This window comes from Oncorhynchus clarkii, chromosome 20 (genome assembly GCF_045791955.1).
Source record: "Oncorhynchus clarkii lewisi isolate Uvic-CL-2024 chromosome 20, UVic_Ocla_1.0, whole genome shotgun sequence".
NCBI classification, from domain to species: Eukaryota; Metazoa; Chordata; class Actinopteri; order Salmoniformes; family Salmonidae; genus Oncorhynchus; species Oncorhynchus clarkii.
In genome coordinates this window covers 45497925-45515596 of record NC_092166.1, presented here as the reverse complement: position 1 = coordinate 45515596, position 17672 = coordinate 45497925, and the positions used below count along the sequence as shown (strand labels likewise).

The following is a 17672-nucleotide window of genomic DNA, read 5'->3' as shown; positions in this document are numbered from 1 at the left end:
TTCAAGGAAGCTCAGTCCGGCGGAGCGTAACTATGATGTGGGGGACCGGGAGCTGTTAGCAGTGGTAAAGGCCCTGAGGGTGTGGAGACACCGGCTTGAGGGGGCTTGGCACCCTTTTCTCATCTGGACCGACCACCAGAATCTGGAGTATATCCGGGCAGCTAGGAGACTGAATCCGCGTCAGGCAAGGTGGGCCATGTTCTTCACCCGATTCAGGTTCACTTTGTCTTTAGACCAGGCTCCCTGAACACGAAGGCCGACGCACTGTCCCGTCTCTATGACACGGAGGATCGGCCCACCGATCCTACTCCCATCCTTCCAGCCCCTAGGCTGGTGGCACCAGTGGTATGGGAGGTGAACTCTGACATCGAGCGGGCATTACGGGCGGAACCTGCGCCTCCTCAGTGTCCGGCTGGTCGTAAGTACGTGCCACTTGGTGTTCATGACCAACTGATTCGGTGGGCTCACACACTACCCTCTTCGGATCATCCTGGTGTGGCGAGGACAGTGCGGGGTCTCAGGGGGAAGTAGTGGTGGTCCACCTTGGCTAGGGACGTTAGGTTTTATGTCTCTTCCTGTTCGGTGTGCGCCCAGAGTAAGGCTCCTAGGCACCTTCCTAAAGGGAAGTTACAGCCCCTCCCCGTTCCACAACGGCCATGGTCTCACTTGTCAGTGGATTTTCTGACCGATCTCCCCCTGTCTCAGGGGAACACTACGGTCTTGGTTGTTGTGGATCGGTTTTCTGAGTCCTGCCGTCTCCTCCCGTTGCCCGGTCTCCCTACAGCCCTACAGACTGTGGAGGTGCTATTTGGGCTGATTAGTCTGGCTTTATTTACCAGTAGGCCCGCCTGCTCTTTGTGCGGGATTGTTTTGTGTAACTTGTGTGCACGTCTGTGGGTTACGTGTTTCCTATTTCGTGGGTTTTGCTGGACAGTCGTGGGTTTTGCTGGACAGTTTAAGTCCCCGTGTTTGGGGCACTTGTTTTGCTGTGCGCCCTGTGTTTTCGTGGGGTTGGCTTATGTTCGCCATTTTGTGCATTACATATATACATATACATATATACCCTGAACTCCCTGCTTCCTGCGCCTGACTTCTCACCCACTACACCCAGTACGTTACATTCTGTTATAACAGAATTCCTTATTTTGTGGATGTCTTATTCGCCCGGCACCTGCATACATTTTGGAATTGACTTTGTTTGAATAATAAATCCTAACAGATGATCTATCAAAGAATGATCTCAATCGTTTACATTTTGCACCAATCCTGCTGCTGACAGAGTTCACATCCCGTCAGCACTCAAGGAGAGTGTGCGTGTCTGTGCGACGCGACGGTGTGTGTGTGCGATGCGTGTGGACGAGTGTAGGCCTAAGCGGGTGTGCACGACACACGCGTGCAATGAATGTGAATGAATGTAAGTGTGCGTGTGTGCAAACACTGCAGACTGTGTCGGCAGAAGCCTTGCTGCACCAGGCAAGATTCACGAGGTGTTAGCCAGTAACCCAGCAATGGGACTCTGGGGGCTGAAGCCTGCGCCTCAACCTAACACCCCCCTCCCAACCCCAAACACACACCACACCGTTCACTAAACCCGTTAACCCCAAAGCGTGAGCTCATGATGTCTGTAACACCAATATAGCCCCCCCCTGTCCTCTACCCTCATCCTTCAGGCAAAACACACCTTCTAAAATATCCTCCAGCTCTCTGTTTTCTCTCTCAAATTACCAAGTAGCTCCTCCTACAGGGCAGTGGATAATGCATCTTGCTTTCGACGCCTTCGGTTTACTTTTCGGAAGAAATTCTCATCGAGGCTTTTCGAAGAGGCCGATATTCACCCCTAAGTCTAATGTAACGGAGTCACCCGAAATTGTAGAAAACAGTTCAAGATATACAAAGAGTTATTTTAGTGGCGTCCACCACATCCATCAAACAGGCAGATTGCATTTACACGTACATTGTAGTCACTTAGCAGACGCTCTTATCCAGAGCGATTTACAGTTGGTGCAGTCATCTTAAGATAGCTAGGTGGGACAACCACATATCTCAGTCATAGTAAGTACATTTTTACCTAATAAAGTAGCTATAAGCAAAGTCAGTGCTAGTAGGGGAGAAAAAAGTCAAGTGCAAGTGTTAGTTCACAAAAGGCTTTAAAACATATATATATATTATGACCTTACTTCAAATGGCCAAACCCATCTGTAGGTGCAGTATTACTGTAAGTGCAGAGGTAAACACGAGGCGCCAGTTTAAAGCAGACTAAAAAGCAAACCATTCACCTTTAGCCCCACAGCCATCTCTGACCAAAATGGCCATTCTAATGCTTTCCATGCCAAAACTGACTCAATGTCTCAACCACAGCTGCCTCCTCCCCTCCCCACTGACTTCACCATCCCTCCTAGATGTGGACAAACAGAGTTTGCTGAAAGCTTTTCTGTACTACGCCGTTCCAGTCATTGTGAGGTATTTCCCTCCCAACATCTGTCCAACAACCCTCAGCTCAGTGTTTCGCTTGGGCGGCATTCTCTTTTTCTGTTGTTTCCTAATGCGTTCAGATTTAGGCAAGGATTACCCTGGGATTAAAAACTTCCATCCATTTCTCCCTCTCTCTCCCATTCACCCAGCTGGAGAGGACAGGATATTAAAAGGAGAGCAATATAAATTCAAATCACGGAGAGAAAAGTACACATAACAGGAATGTCCAACGTCTATTTATGAACTGAACCCCAGCATACATTATACTCCTAAACTGTCCTGCCTGATTTTTTTTGCCACGATGCCACCACCTACAGTATTGGGACACACACTGAAAGTCTTAAATCCAACGAGAGCTAAAAGAAACATACATACAGTGCCTACAGAAAGTCTAAACACCCAAAATGTTCACCTTTTGTTGCCTTATAGCCTGGATATAAAATGCATTAACATTGTTATTTTTCCCCATTGATTTACACATCCTACCCCACAACTTCGAAGTGAAAATGTTTTATTTTTTTATTTATCTATAAAAATATTCAAATTAAATAGCTTGGTTAGATAAGCGTCCACCCCCCCCCCCCCCCCCCCCCCCCCCCCCCTCTTGTATAGTGATCCTATATTAGCTCAGGTGCAACCAATCACCTTCAAAAATCACACACCAAGTTAATTGGCCTCCACCTGTGTTAAATTGCAGTGATTCACATGATGTCAAGATACATTCAGCAATTCCTGTAGGTTACTTCTGCTGGGTAGTGAATTGCAAAGCAAACACTCAACCATGAGCACCAAAGATATTTATTTTTTAAACACTCCAGGACAAAGTTGTGAGAAGGCACAAGTCTGGCATGTATTGTAGGGTGGCAAGAAGGAAGCCATTACTCAAGAAAGCCCACCTTGAATGTGAATATGCAAAAAAACAAACACTGTAGCCATGTGGCCAATAGTGTTGTGGAACTTTTTGGCCTAAATGCAAAGTGTTATGTTTGGTGCAAACCCAACACACCATCCCTACTGTGAAACATGGCGGTGGTGGCAGCATCATGTTATGGGGATGTTTCAGTTATATTTCACTTATCAGGATAGAAAGGAATATGAATGGAGAAATGTACAGAAAAGTCCTTGAGGAAAACCTGCTGCCCTCTGCAAGAAACTAGAACGGAAGATCAAATTTCAGCATGACAACGACCCGAAGCACACAGCCAAATCTACATTGAAATGGCTAAGGAATAAAAAGATACATGTCCTGAACAAAAATATAAACGCAACATGCAACAATTTCAAATATTGTTACAGTTCATAAGGAAATCAGTCAAATGAAATGAATGAATTAGTCCCTAATCTAAGCCATAGGTGGGCCTGGGAGGGCAAAGGCCTAGCCACTTGGGAGCCAGGCCCAGCCTATCAGAATAAGTTATTCCCGGTAAAAGGGCTTTATTACAGATAGAAATATGCCTCAGCACATTTCGAAAACAAAACGTTTATTCTTTCAGTGAAATACTCTAAGTCTAAATATTGCTGTTACATTGCACAACCTTCAATGTTATGTCATAATTATGTCAAATTCTGTCAAATTAATGATGGTCTTTGTTAGGAAGAAATGGTGTTTGCAATGAGCCCAAACTGCTGCATATACCCTGACTCTGCTTGCACTGAACGCAAGAGAAGTGACACAATTTCCTGCTAACATTAATTTATTTTAACTACATATGCAGGTTTAAAAATATATACTTGTGTATTGCATTTAAGAAAGGAATTGATGTTTATGGTTAGGTACATTTGTGCAACGATTGAGCTTTTTTTCACGAATGCACTTTTGATAATAGGGATCGGCATTCCGTTAACGGGACAGTTGTAAATCAAGCAGCGCGTTATGTCAAGATCACATTTTTTATCAAAACAACAAATGCCTGTACATATGTGACTTATATCGACTGAAAACTTAAATTATTTTTAATATAACTGCACTGTCCAATTTACAGTAGATGTTACTGTGAAAAAAATGCCATGCATTTGAGGAGAGCTCCGAACAACAAAACACTTTTTTTCACAGCGATAGGTTTGATAAATTCACCTCTGAAGGTGAAATGTGTACTTACATTCTGAAATCTTGCTCTGATTTATCATCCAAAGGGTCCCAGAGATAATGTGAAGTGTCGTTTAGTTAGATAAAATATCCTTTTTCATATCCTAAAAAGGTCCATATAGCACGCACGATCGATTTTGTATTTCCACTCGTTGTTTGAACGAGTCAAATCACGTTCGTATGTATTCCTCAGACATCCTAGAAGGTAACAAGACTTCACTATTTCATTAGGGGTGTAGTATATCCTATAGGACACCATATTGGATCAGAGAGCGACGCCTTCATGGCACACCGATGACGCGGGCGGCCATCACTTGAAGGACTGCATCTTTGTCAAATAAGCACCAATTGGGGTCAAACAAAGCTAGCTAGATAGCCAAAGAGTTGGCTTTACGGGAGTATCCAGAAACCCCATCTCGGTCGCAAAATGTAGGCGCTAACCTTTTGCGACAGCATGCCTTTTCCTTTTGGACACAAGAATATTCAGAGTTATCAAGTTATGAAAACTGGTTGTTTTGCAAATGTTGAACTTATAATATGGATACTAATACTTGGAAAGCTAAATCAAAGTCCAAGAATACAGATTTGACGATATTCTTGCAGAAAAATGGAATATGAATGAGAATGTCTCCTTCACGATTTGCCCAAATGTATCTGGGGACTTCACACTAAAAGTATTGTTTTTCACTCATTTTTAAAGTTAACCATCTGAAACTTTGCACATACACTGCTGACGTCTTGTGGACACTATCGGAATTACAACCAGAGTGATGGCTATAACTATGACCTTTCTCTTGCATTTCAAAGATGGTGGTAGAAAAAGACTGGTTAGTTTTTTCTTTGTATTTTCTTCTACCAGATCTATTGTGTTATATTCTCCTACATTCAATTCACAGTTCTACAAAGTTCAAAGTGATTATATGCAACGCAGAACAAGCTAGTTAACCTAGTAATATCATCAACCATGTGTAGTTAGCTAGTGATTATGTGAAGATTGATTGAAATCGGCCCTAATTAATCGGCCATGCCGATTAATCGGACGACCTCTACACAAAACTGCACATTTTAGAGTGGCCTTTTATTGTCCCCCAGCACAAGGTGCACCTGTGTAATGATCATGTTGTTTAACCTCTTACTTCTACCCCTTCCTTTTTCGAAAATTATGTTAAAAATCGCGCAACTTTTCAGCGTCCTGCTACTCATGCCAGGAATATAGTATATGCATATGATTAGTATGTGTGGATAGAAAACACTCTGAAGTTTATAAAACTGGTTAAATCATGGCTGTGACTATAACAGATCGTGTGTTTCATTGAAAAACGCAAGAAAAACTGCTCTCTGAAAGCAAAAAATAATTTCCATAAGTCACTTCCACCAGTTGTTAAAAGAGAACAGAATTTAATGGCAATCTGCCTGCAATTCATACAAATTGTCCTAATTTTCAATTGAATTAATTGTTGGAAAATCCTTCTATCTGAACTCCATTTTCCCAGTCTTCACCCGGATGCAGTTGAGGGAGATATCAGATGGCATTGTTTTTGAAGTGAAGACCTATTGAAGAGACATCGCCCTGTAATCATTTTGATAGATTATAAACGTTTACTAATACCTAAAGTTGGATTACAAAAGGATTTCGAAGTGTTTTGTGAAAGTTTATCGTCGACTTTTTTAATTTTAAAAAATTACGCAGCGTTTAAAAACGATGATTTTTTCTGAATGACACAACTTCCATACAAAGCTATTTTGGGTATATATGGACCGATTTAAACGAAAAAAAGACCCAATAGTGATGTTTATGGGGCATATAGGAGTGCCAAGAAAGAAGCTCGTCTAAGGTAATGAATGTTTTATATTTTATTTCTGCGTTTTGGGTAGCGTCGGCTATCGCAAAATCTGTTGTTTACGTGTCGAGCTGGCATTTTGGGGGGTGCATGCTATCAGATAATAGCTTCTGATGCTTTCGCCGAAAAGCATTTTAAAAATCTGACTTGCTGGCTAGGTTCACAACGAGTGTAGCTTTAATTCAATACCCTGCTTGTGAATTTTGATCAAAGATTGAGTTGTAACGAGTACATTTAGCATTTAGCGTAGCGCATTTGCATTTCCAGGGGCATACTTGAGACGTCTGCGTCTCAAGTATGGTCAAGAAGTTAATCAGGTTCTTGAAATGCCACACCTGTCAGGTGGATGGATTACCTTGGCAAAAGGAGAAATGCTCGTTTGCAGAGATGTAAACAAATTTGTGCACCAAAATTTTTGAGAACTAAGCTTTTTGTGCTGGGGTCTTTTATTCCAGCTCATTAAAACATGCAACCCACACTTTTCATTTTTGTTCAGTGTGTTTTTTTTCAATTAAAAAAAATGTCCCCTTAAAACTGTGGAGTATGGTGTGTAGATAAGTGGGGGGGAAATCCTTATATAAATACATTAAACTCTAAGGCACTGACACAATGTGAAAAAAGGGGGGTGTAGACTTTTTATTGGCACTATTGGCTAACCTAGACAGGGTATTTAGACTTATGTATCCATGAACACCACAGTATCATATTATTCCACAAAATGTTCCATATTCCAGTGAGTGGGAGAAAGGGGGTCTGAGCTGAGCAGACACACAAGGCCCCCGGCTTAGGGAAACACCATGGAATGTGCCTCTTGGATTTCCTACATTGGACTGGCGGGAGGCAGGAAATGTTACCGTTAATATCAGGACCCAGACTTTAACGCCACTCTGCAAACACACATCATTTTGGAGAGAGAGAGAGAGAGAGAGAGAGATGGATGGAGGAGAAATCTGACAAGGAGCGCATCCATATTTCCACAGTAGGACGAAGGCAGCATAAAAACCCTATTTGGGAATTCTTGGCATCTGATCAGTGGGAGTCGATACATCACCCTGCAGACGGGACTATAAGTTACCCTGCCTGAGTGAGTGAGATAGAGAAAGGAGAGAGAGAATGTGTGTGCATATATGTGTGTGTGCATACAGTCCACAGACATGCTACATTTAGCTAGCTATAAGGAGAGAGAAGCAGGCAGCAGAACCTACCAGTGTCCTGTTGTATGTGGTGGCTAATGACTTCCCCAGGCCTTTAGTATGTTCTGTGGGATGATGGCTTCTGCCCTGTGAGAAAAAAACAGGAGATTGTTCAGAGGTGGGGCGAGGAGGAGAGGAGGCACAGTAAAGTTGTAAGGGGGAAAATAGAAGCATATGGAAAACAAACAGTGCAAGGCAGTACAAAGACCATCAGCAATAGCACCACCCACCAACGCTACCCTCCCTCTCTTTAGGTGGTGGACAAGCCTTGCTAGTGAGCTAGCTAGCCGGGGGCCTGGGGTCTCAGATCTGGATTCTGTACATGTCTGGGACTGAATCTGATGACGTAGTCAGCTCTTGTAGACCCCTGGCTTCTGTTATTGTAGACCCCTGGCTCTCACGGCATCGTTTGCGTTACTCTTAATTGGGCTACATGGGTCTCTGAGAGGAGGAAGGAGGGGGAAAAAGAGAGGAGAAGAAGAAATGGGTACAAAGTGGAAACTGTTCCAAGGTTCACCGGAAGAAGCTGTTAATGTCATTACGGTCCAATCGGAAGGGAAGCGCCGGAGGAGGGCGTGTGTGCCGATGTATGTGTGTATGAGTGGGTGTGTGTGTGTGTGTGGAGAAAAGGGTCAAGATGCCGCTACAAGCCCATAAAATTGTGGGGAGTAGATACAGCAAGCAGAAAGCTGGCCCTGTGGAGATGTGATGGAGGGGGTGGGGGGGGGGGGGGGGGGGTCTGTTCTCGGCATGCCTAATTTGTGCCTGATTAGACAGGGTCAGGGGTCGGGAGCTATGTTTGCGCAGAGGACCTCATGGGCTTGGAAACAGAGACCCAGGGGCAGGTGGAGGGTGGTTTGTGTATCTGTGTGTGTGGGTGTGGTTGGTGGTGGTGGGGGTGTAGTTAAGGAATAGGTATCAGACATTCCGTGAAGAGAGACTCGCTGAGAATAACCCCACTATGTGCTCATGACGAGGCGAGTGAGCAAGCAGTACATGGGAACAGGGTGTGAGAGAAGGCTGGGTCAAATACTTTTACCCCTCTGTGGGGTATCCATCCCAGCAGTCATGTTACAACAACTGACGGATGGAGTAGGCCAGGGAGGAAACACATGGGGGAAAGGCAAAGCAGGCCGAAAAGGAGGAAAAGCTGGAGGGCAGAGTCGAGGTCGAGGACTGCTTGAATTCTGGTAAAAAAAACAGGCTTCAAAAGTCAAGTCTCGGGTGCTTTACCTTCAGAGTGAGATGCCCGGTGCCAACTCCACTATTCTCGCCCCAGCCCCACAAAAGGATTGTCGTTGTCAGAATGAACTTCCACTAATCATTAATAATCCATTTAAAAGCGCGTCTTGGCAGAAATACACAGTGCATTCGGAAAGTATTCAGACCACTTGACTTGTTCCACATTTTTGCTACGTTACAGCCTAATTCTAAAATGGATTAAATACATTTTTAAAAATCCTCCGCAATCAACACACAATACCCCACAATAAAAGTGTGAACATGTTTTTAGAAATGTTTGCAAATGAAATTCAAAATTTAAAAAATACATAAGTATTCAGACCCTTACTATGAGACTGAGCACATCTGCATCCTGTTTCCATTGATCATTCTTGAGAGGTTTCCTGAACTTGATGGGAATCCACCTGTGTTAAATTAAATTGATTGGACATGATTTGGAAAGGCACACACCTGTCTATGTAAGGTCCCACAGTTGACAGTGCATGTCAGAGCAAAAACCAAGCCATGAGGTCAAAGGAATTGTCCGTAGAGCTCTGAGACAGGATTGTGTCGAGGAAAAGGTCTGGTGAGGCATACCAAAACATTTCTGCAGCATTGAAGGTCCCCAAGAACACAGTGGCTTCCATCATTCTTAAATGAAAGATGTTTTCCTAGAACTGTCAACCTGGCCAAACTGAGCAATCGGAGAAGCGACTTGGTCAGGGAGGTGACCAAGAACCTGATGGTCACTCTGACAGAGCTCCAGAGTTCCTCTGTGGAGATGGGAGAACCTTCCAGAAGGACAACCATCTCTACAGCACTCCACCAATCAGGCCTTTATGGTAGAGTGACCAGATGGAAGCCACTCCTCAGTAAAAGGCATATGACAGCCCACTTGGAGTTTGCCAAAAGGCACCTAAAGGACTCTCAGACCATGAGAAACATTCTCTGGTCTGATGAAACCAAGATTGAACTCTTTGGCCTAAATGCCAAGCGTCACGTCTGGAGGAAAATATGCACCATCGGTGAAGCATGGTGGTAGCAGCATCAAGCTGTGGGGATGTTTATCAGCGGCAGGGGCTGGGAGACTAGCCAGGATCGAGGGAAAGATGAACGGAGCAAAGTACAGGGAGATCCTTGATGAAAACTTGCTCCAGAGAGTTCAGGACCTCAGACTTGGGCGAAGGTTCACCTTCCAACAGGACAACGACCCTAAGCACAAAGCCAAGACAACACAGAAGTGGCTTTGGGACAAGTCTTTGAATGTCATTGAGTGGCACAGCTAGAGCCCAGACTTGAACATGAATGAACATCTCTGGAGATGAAAATAGCTGTTCAGTGAAACTCCCCATCCAACCTGACAGAGCTTGAGAGGATCTGCAGAGAAGAATGGGAGAAACTCCCCAAATACAGCTGTGCCAAGCTTGTAGCGTCATACCCAAGAATTCTCTAGGCTGTATTTGCTGCTAAAGGTGCTTCAACAAAGTACTGAGTAAATGGTCTGAATACTTATGTCGTTATGGGGTTTTGTGTTTAGCTTGATAAGGGGGGGGGGGGGAAACGATTAGATCCATTTAAGAATAAGGCTGTAATGTGACAACATGGAAAAAGTCAAGGGGTCTGAATACTTTCCGAATGCACTGTACATAGTAGTAGTAGTGCCATTTGGGAATCTGATAGTATTTCTTATTGTCTTAACTCACTACCACTGTGGAGCTTCTCAAAGCAATTCTCTTCACCTGTCTGATTTTACATCCATTGAATGACAATAGTTCCTCAACATAGCCTATATAAAAAAAATCTCTCCAGCTCTCTTTCGATAACCACCACTCAGCCTGAAAGGGGGAAAAATGTCATGTTCTGATCCAGTGGAATTGTCATAAAATAGGCCTACCTGATTACTTCTTATTCCTTGTGCGAATAGCCTACAGCTATGTCTGTCCGGAGCTCACTTGTGCAGGAAACTCTGAGGGCCCAGAATATTTTATATAATTTTGCAAGTTTGCTAGAGAGATCTTCAGGCCTCAACCATACAATGTTTCAAGTTCTTTGAAGACGGGCCATGTGTAGCCAATGTGATTTATAGGATATTTATTTTTATCAGGACTTTTTTCTACATGCAGACTGAAATGTTTTTATTTGTTGGCTTTATGTAGGCTATTTTTTACATAGTTGGCAATGGCAACAGAGGTTACTTTTAGAATTTTGATTAACCATATGATACTGATTTTGAGATACGAAGACTTTGTTATAAATGAAAGGAAACGGTTCCACAAAAAAGTACATATGAAAATCATAACTGCCACACAGATCGATAGAAATAGAAAGATAAATTGGCACTCCAAATGGAAAAGGTTGCAGACCCTTGGTGTAACCTATTACCTACCAACAACTTCAGGAGGGTAACAGCAAAATCTGCAAAGGCCAACAGCAGCGGGAAGAAGTGGGTCGGGAACAGGTTCTGGTTAGGCTATCTCTGGTTCCCTCGTGAGTCATTTGTGTGTCTTAATTATTTGATTACATTGTTTTTAAAGCGTCAGAAAAGCTCAGTAGCTTTACATATAGTTGATTTTTATTAAAACACGTAGGGAATGCCTATATAGGGAAAAATACACGTTTTAACATTTTGACCAATTGATTGGTCGAAAGAACAGATGACTCTAGGTTAACCAGTATTTTTGCTATTGTTGAGGGCAGCCCTAAATCTATCTGACTTAAGACAAGCCTAGGGGATCGAGGTCAAGCCCTGCCTGCCAACAGCCCTTCATAATCGTTATACTCCACATTTACTATGGGAAGCTGTTAAACGCTCCATATAAAAACAGTCTACTCCTTTCAAAGTGATCTGTGACTGGTCCTCTCAATCAATTTTCTTGGTCATGACACGATCTAACACAAAGCAGACCTTTAAAAAAAGTAAGCCTTGATAGATAGTCTGTCCGCAACTTCATCTTGAATCTGAGAACCTTTTAATCAAATCCAAATAAAAAGGGTCCCTTTCTGCTAGTGTGAATGAGATAGCAACAGTAACTCTGCAGCCTTTCCGAGCAGCTCGCTCGGCACGCACAACAATCAATCCCAAGTGCAAGTCAAGCTGCATTTTAACACGTGCATGTCTCCAGGGTGTAGGTTACGAGATTCCTGGTTAGAAGGCGACTATACTTTTTGTGGGGATCACCTCGCTACTGACTAAGGAAGGTGTTGGGTTGTGTGAAAAATCACACCCCGGCCAAGATAAGCACACCAGAGAAACTCTTCTACAGCGATTCAAGGCAGGATAAGGTATAAAGTGTGTCTGTTTCAACTGAAAACACCTTGGGGGGCTAGATTCAGTGGGCCCCAAGTTTTCCGCACCTGAAAAGGCCCCCTTCTCTAGTGGCCAGGGAAGGGCTTTGATGTTGTAGGGCTAATTCACTGCTATGTCACAGGTTCAGTGACTGAAACATGGCAAGACATATTAAGATATCCAGCAGTGGGGTTACTGTAAGTCGCCTATGCAGCAATGACCCAGTTACGGCTATTGAGTACTTTTGCAAGTGCGGTAATCAGACATCAAGGGTTGCGGAGAAATTTAATTCATTTTACTTTCAAGTGGCTACCTTTTTCCTGATTTCATAGGTGAAGTAAACCAGAAGAGATGAAAAATGTAATAAGCTTGCATTTCTTTCTTGACTAGCCAGCACATGGGTCCGGGGAGCTTGTATTGTTTCATTAGATATGCACTTTGAATCTCAAGCATCCTTCGTCTTCCATATGAAACCAGAGGGTCTGTTGCATCATGGGAGCTTCGGCAATTGGCGGCTACTCTCTGGGATCAGATTCAGCTAGGGAGCACCGATGGATGGCGTGTGCATCCCTGCTAGAGCCTGTGCCATTGGCTTTGGAGTGTTACCATGGTTACTGGACTGATTATGTGGCGGCCCACGTTCCCATGACGTTGAACTCTGACCTCCATAACCACCTAAAAACAAACACACTAACCTTTGAATATCTTTATAATCACGTGAGACAATTAAGAAGACACAACTGCAAGAAAAATCCCAGGCAGGCAGAGAGTAGGTTAGGTTATGAATGGGAAATTTTATCAGGAAACAATGGCAATGCTCAATTTTCATACCAGCAGCCTGGGGGTCGAATGGCTTTTCAAGAGTAGGCAGGGGAGCGATGGCGGGAAAGCATCCATTGTCAATAAAAGACACAGAGGGGTTCTGTACATTGATGAAACTCTAGTCACTGCCCTTCCCACACATGGTCTCTGTTTTTGTGTTTGTGTTTGTGTGTGCAAAATCAGGGGGTTGAAAGGGGACCCATGCCAGGGCATGGAATGGACACCCGGGTTGAGTCCGTAGGGCAGGGCAATGCCAGTCGCCTCCATGTTCAGTGCTTGTTCTACACTGTGCCACTGGTATCGCACATCCTAGCACCACAGCAGAGTTGCTCATGCATGATGGTGTGAGAGACAGGCACACACACATGCAAGCACCTATTGTGGCATTTGTACATTTGGCTTCGATAGAGATTCAGGTAATTACTGTACATACAGTGCCTTCAGAAAGTATTCCTTTACATAAGTATTCACACTCCTTTGCTATGGCACTCCAAACTTGATCGGAGTTCACCTGAGGCCAATTAAATTGTGAAATTATTTAGAAAGAAACACACCTGTCTATATAAGGTCCCATAGTTGACAGTGCATGTCAGAGCAGAAACTCTTATCATGAAGTCAAAGGAACTGTCCGTAGATCTCCGAGAGAGAATTGTGAGGAGGCATATATCTGGGGAAGGGTATAAAACCCGTTCTAGAATGTTGAAAGTTTCCAAGAGCACAGTGGTCTCCATCATTGAGAAATTTAACAAATATGTAACTACCCAGACGCTGCCTAGAGCTGGCCGTCCGACCAAACTGAGCAATCGGAAAAGATTATCTTGGTCACGGAGGTGAGAAGGATCACAATCTATCTAGCGCTTCACCAATCTGGGCTTTATGGTAGAGTGGCCAGACGGAAGCACCTCCTGAGAAAAAGGCAAATGATAGTCTGGAGTTTGCAAAAAGGCATGTGAAAGGCTCTGAGAGCATAAGGCAAAAGATTCTGTGGTCTGATGAGGCAAAAATCTAACACTTTGGTTTGAATGCAAAGACCTATGTCTGGAGAAAACCAGGCACAGCTCATCACCCGTCTAACACCATCTCTACGGTGAAGCATGGAGGCGGCAGCATCATGTTATGGGGATGCTTTTCAGAAGAAGGGACTGGTAGACTGGTAAGGATAGAGGGAACAATGAATGGAGCCAAATACCGGCAAATCCTTGATGAGAACCTGCTTCACAGTGCAAATGACCTTAGACTGGGGGGGTGAAGACTTTACGTTCCAACAGGACAATGACCACAAGCATACAGCCAAAGCAACGCTGGAATGGCTTCAGAACAATAATGTGAAAGTACTTGAGTGGACCCAGCCAAAGCCCAGTCTTGAATCCCATTAAATCTGTGGAAAGACTGGAAGACTGCTGTTCAACTCCGCTCCCCATCTAACTTAACAGAACTTGAGAAAATCTGCAAGGAAGCAAAGCTGATACAGGCACACCCAAGACGACTCAAAGCTGTAATCGCCGCCAAAGTGCATCTACAAAGTATTGACTCAGGGGTGTGAAAACTTGTGTAAATGAGATATTTCGGTATTTACTTTTCAATAAATGTGCAAAGAAAATCGAAAAACACGTTTTTACTTTGTCATTATGGGATATTGTGTGTGTGCGTGTGTGTGTGTGTGTGTGTGTGTGTGTGTGTGTGTGTGTAGATGAGTGAAAGAAAAACTAAATTTTTAATCCATTTTCTATTTAGGCTGTAACACAACAAAGTGTGGAATAAGTCAAGGGATATACATACTTTCTGAAGGCACTGTGTAACCAATTCTAGCAGTCGTCTGATCTTATACATGTCTTATGGCATTGTTTCAAAAAGCAACACGATAACCATGCCCGCCATATCAGATGATCACTCTTGCATGACTCCACCCTTGTGCAGCCCTTTCAATGATTTATATCCCATGTTCTTTACCTAGGACAAAACATTTACATTTCAGTCGTTTATCAGATGCTCTTATCCAGAGCGACTTGCATAGATTTTCATTCTTCAATTTCATTTCGTACTGGTCCCCATGGGGATCGAACTCACAACCTTGGCGTTGCAAGCGCAATGCCCTACCAAACTGAACCACAACAAACATGGTACAAGTCATGCACTTCTCAAGAGAACACTTACACTTTAGCAGACGCTCTTATCCAGAGTGATTTACAGGAGCAACTAGGATTAAGCATCTTGCTCAAGGGTACATTGACAGATTTATTACCTAGTTGGCTTGGGGATTCAAACCAGCGACCTTTCGGTTACTGGGCCAGCGTGCTTAAGCTTAACCGCTAGGATACCTGCTACTCCCTGACCACACACACACACACCCACGGACATTACACTAAATTACATTGCAGTCCATCTGTGTGTCCAAACTAGCCAAATCATTTTAAAAACACAACATGTTTATAGTGTCATTCCAAGGGCGGCTGTTTAGAACCACTAAAATTATACATTCACATTGTGGGTAGCCGTATAATGCACAGCACTCAAAGAGGAGGGTACATTGACAGAAGAGATAGAGAGAGCAGGAGGGAAAGAGTGATAAAGAAAAACAAGGCCACGTTGACAAGAAGCTTCATGGCTGGGCAACTCCCAGAAAAGGGGTGAGAGGGAGGGGGAAGACAATGCAGATGGGTTTGTCAAAACTCAAATACATTGCTGGTCAAGCAGCGAACAGCAGTTTGCCCCAGTTAATTTGCATGGATGGGTCAGGAAGGATGGGTCAGGATGTGGGGAAGGAGGGAAAGCGCCAGGGAGCTGCTATTGGGCCGTTGTGTATAAATGCACTGTGCTTAACCTCATGAAAGAACGAATATACAGAAATACATATCCTATTCTCGGCTCTCTGAGGGGAAATACATATCCCTTGAAGGAAAATGCTATGGAATTGGGTTAGGCCTATGTCTAATTCAGATTACACTCATGGTTGAATAAGTGCAAACTGTTTAAGTAAGGTGCACACTTAAGGCTCTATTTTCGTCTGGCGTTAAAGCGGCGCTAGTGTCAAACCCGTTAGACTGCAATTTCGTCATCTAAAAACTGCCGCACTGGCATTTTCCAGCCCTAATGCCAGGTTCGGCAATTTGCATGTCTTGTATCAGCTCGCTTGCGCTCAGATGGGAGAGGTGGACATTTTTGAGGTGCCCTTAAAAACTAGATCCAAAGTGCTCATTTCAGAGAGCGCTGATAGGGTATTTTTAAGACAAACCAAAAGTTGGTTTTAGCAGTAACACAGTTGGTTATGGTATGAATTTTGACAGCGGAAACGCAGCCTATACAGCCGTGACAAACACTAGTCACTACCCATAGTCGTATGGAACAAGAGTAGCCTAATTTGGTTTTGGTGTCTGTATACTTCGTATTTACAAACATAAAAAATGTATGTTTTTCCCATTTCATTTAATTTGGTTAAAAACCAAGCATAAAAATAAAAGAGAGCCGCACACTCTAGGAGCTCAGATGCAAAAATGTAATACCAACGTTTCGACAACCAAGCATACCCTCCCATCCTCGCAATAAACATTTTTTCCCTGCCCAATGCAATCGCGAAGTAGTCAAGACAGTCGACAAAGGGCCTAGCTCCTGAGACCGCTTGTAAATAAATTATTTAAATATAACGTTTGATAGGAGTAAAACAGTGAGCTGACATTCCCTTTTTATCTATGCATTGTAGGCAAACCCACATTATTTTAGACATGCAGGTCCCGTTTTGGATGTGCTTAAAACCCCTTCCATGATGTACGCTACGTGTCTATGGCCATCATGAAATGATGAGATGAGAACCTCGGTGAATACTGGTGAACCTCATATTTAGAAGTTATCTATAACCTGTAACAATTGCTTGTTTTACATTTCATATATTCAAAAACCCAAGTCCTCCCTACTATAACGATTTTATGATATTACATTTTGCATTTAATTATTGTTGTTGTTGTAGTAAAAAAAAAAAAAAAAGAGCAGATTTCTGGTTTTCATTACATTTTATCACAACAAATCGTATTAGAATGATTCACCTTCCTGGTTTTATGGTTACAATGTCTGTGGCACTCACGCAATGCAACTTGTGGAGATGTGTAGTTCTGGGCTGATCCCTCACCTTCCTCATGATCATTGATGCCCCACGAGGTGAGATCTTGCATGGAGCCCCAGACCAAGGGTGATTGACCGTCATCTTGAACTTCTTCCATTTTCTACTAATTGCGCCTTTTCACCAAGCTGCTTGCCTATTGTCCTGTAGCCCATCCCAGCCTTGTGCAGGTCTACAATTTTATCCCTGATGTCCTTACACAGCTCCCTGGTTTTGGCCATTGTGGAGAGGTTGGAGTCTGTTTGATTAAGTGTGTGGAGAGGTGTCTTTTATACAGGTAACGAGTTCAAACAGGTGCAGTTAATACAGGTAATGAGTGGAGAACAGGAGGGCTTCTTAAAGAAAAACGAACAGGTCTGTGAGAGACGGAATTCTTACTGGTTGGTAGGTGATCAAATACTTATGTCATGCAATAAAATGCAAATTAATTACTTCAAAATCATACAATGTGATTTTCTGGATTTTTGTTTTAGATTCCGTCTCTCACAGTTGAAGTGTACCTATGATAGAAATGACAGACCTCTACATGCTTTGTAAGTAGGGAAAACCAATGATGTGTATCAAATACTTGTTCTCCCCACTGTATATGGCCACGGGATAAATTATGGTGCCTGTAAGTTTGACATAGCCTATTTAAAAC

At 43.3% G+C, this 17672-nt stretch overlaps 1 protein-coding gene across 1 annotated transcript in view; it reads right to left on the bottom strand.

Moving 5' to 3' along the window:
* The window catches only part of LOC139376418 (thyroid hormone receptor alpha-B-like), a 190962-nt gene that overhangs the window by 100570 nt on the left and 72720 nt on the right, over positions 1-17672 (bottom strand). The window contains exon 2 of the mRNA XM_071118995.1: positions 7605-7679. The gene's annotated coding sequence lies outside the window, so the exon portion shown is untranslated. The remainder of the gene's footprint in view (positions 1-7604; positions 7680-17672) is intronic.